The sequence below is a fragment of the Perkinsus marinus genome, assembly GCF_000006405.1.
Source record: "Perkinsus marinus ATCC 50983 genomic scaffold scf_1104296935932, whole genome shotgun sequence".
Taxonomy (NCBI): domain Eukaryota; phylum Perkinsozoa; order Perkinsida; family Perkinsidae; genus Perkinsus; species Perkinsus marinus.
This window is the reverse complement of record NW_003214293.1, coordinates 1-1378: the sequence shown is the minus strand read 5'-3', so window position 1 is coordinate 1378 and position 1378 is coordinate 1. Positions and strand designations below refer to the sequence as shown.

The 1378-nt window shown below is 46.0% G+C and overlaps 8 non-coding genes across 8 annotated transcripts; all 8 read right to left on the bottom strand.

Annotated features, from left to right (window-relative positions):
- Nucleotides 1–51: 51 nt before the first annotated feature.
- Pmar_PMAR010754 lies at nt 52–123 on the bottom strand. The gene has a single exon. It is a non-coding gene; the product is annotated as a tRNA-Thr (tRNA).
- Nucleotides 124–225: 102 nt separating this feature from the next.
- Nucleotides 226–297, bottom strand: Pmar_PMAR010753. Its single transcript has one exon. It is a non-coding gene; the product is annotated as a tRNA-Thr (tRNA).
- A 102-nt stretch (nt 298–399) lies between these two features.
- Pmar_PMAR010752 lies at nt 400–471 on the bottom strand. The gene has a single exon. It is a non-coding gene; the product is annotated as a tRNA-Thr (tRNA).
- Nucleotides 472–572: 101 nt separating this feature from the next.
- Nucleotides 573–644, bottom strand: Pmar_PMAR010751. The gene has a single exon. It is a non-coding gene; the product is annotated as a tRNA-Thr (tRNA).
- A 102-nt stretch (nt 645–746) lies between these two features.
- Nucleotides 747–818, bottom strand: Pmar_PMAR010750. Its single transcript has one exon. It is a non-coding gene; the product is annotated as a tRNA-Thr (tRNA).
- A 102-nt stretch (nt 819–920) lies between these two features.
- On the bottom strand, nt 921–992 carry Pmar_PMAR010749. Its single transcript has one exon. It is a non-coding gene; the product is annotated as a tRNA-Thr (tRNA).
- Nucleotides 993–1094: 102 nt separating this feature from the next.
- Nucleotides 1095–1166, bottom strand: Pmar_PMAR010748. Its single transcript has one exon. It is a non-coding gene; the product is annotated as a tRNA-Thr (tRNA).
- Nucleotides 1167–1268: 102 nt separating this feature from the next.
- Pmar_PMAR010747 lies at nt 1269–1340 on the bottom strand. Its single transcript has one exon. It is a non-coding gene; the product is annotated as a tRNA-Thr (tRNA).
- Between the last annotated feature and the right edge of the window lie 38 nt (nt 1341–1378).

Here is a 1378-nt window from a genome sequence, read left to right as displayed (position 1 = left end):
GAGCTGACTGCTCCTGCTTCTCGTATCAGACCATAGATTTACGGTGCTATCAGCCACTTGCCAGGATTGAACTGACGACCTTCTGCTTACAAAGCAGACGTTCTGCCACTAAGCTAAAGTGACATACCAAATAACTGCATAAATCAATAATTTTCCTGTCCCGTTCACAGAATGGGCCATCCTGCTCCTGGTTCTCGTACCAGACCAGAAATTTATGGTGCTATAAGCCACTTGCCAAGATTGAACTGACGACCTTCTGCTTACGAAGCAGACGCTCGGCCACTAAGCTAAAGCTGCGCACAAAATAACTGCATAAATCAATAATCTTCCTGTATCCTTTGCGGAGTGAGCAAACCTGCTCCTGCTCCTCATACCCGACTAGAGCCTAGTGCTGCTGTAAGCCACTTGCCAGGATTGAACTGACGTCCTTCTTCTTACGAAGCAGACGCTCTACCACTAAGCTAAAGTGACGCACAGATTAAGTATATGAATCAATAATTTCCTGTCCCGTTCACAGAATGGGCCATCCTGCCCCTGGTTCTCGTACCAGACCAGAAATTTATGGTGCTATAAGCCACTTGCCAGGATTGAAATGACGACCCTCTGCTTACAAAGCAGACGCTCTGCCACTAAGCTAAAGTGACACACAAAATAAGTGCATAAATCAATAATCTTCCTGTATCCTTTGCGGAGTGAGCAAACCTGCTCCTGCTCCTCACACCCGACTAGAGTTTAATGCTGCTGTAAGCTACTTGCCAGGATTGAACTGACGACCTTCTGCTTACGAAGCAGACGCTCTACCACTAAGCTAAAGTGGCGCACAGATTACGTATATGAATCGATAATTTTCCTGTCCCGTTCACAGAATGGGCCATCCTGCTCCTGCTTCCCGTATCAGACCAAAGATTTATGGTGCTATCAGCCACTTGCCAGGATTGAACTGACGACCTACTGCTTACAAAGCAGACGCTCTGCCACTAAGCTAAAGTGACACACAAAATAAGTGCATAAATCAATAATCTTCCTGTATCCTTTGCGGAGTGAGCAAACCTGCTCCTGCTCCTCACACCCGACTAGAGTTTAATGCTGCTGTAAGCTACTTGCCAGGATTGAACTGACGACCTTCTGCTTACGAAGCAGACGCTCTACCACTAAGCTAAAGTGACGCATAGATTACGTATATGAATCGATAATTTTCCTGTCCCGTTCACAGAATGGGCCATCCTGCTCCTGCTTCCCGTATCAGACCAAAGATTTATGGTGCTATCAGCCACTTGCCAGGATTGAACTGACGACCTACTGCTTACAAAGCAGACGCTCTGCCACTAAGCTAAAGTGACACACAAAATAAGTGCATAAATCAATAATCTTCCTGTAT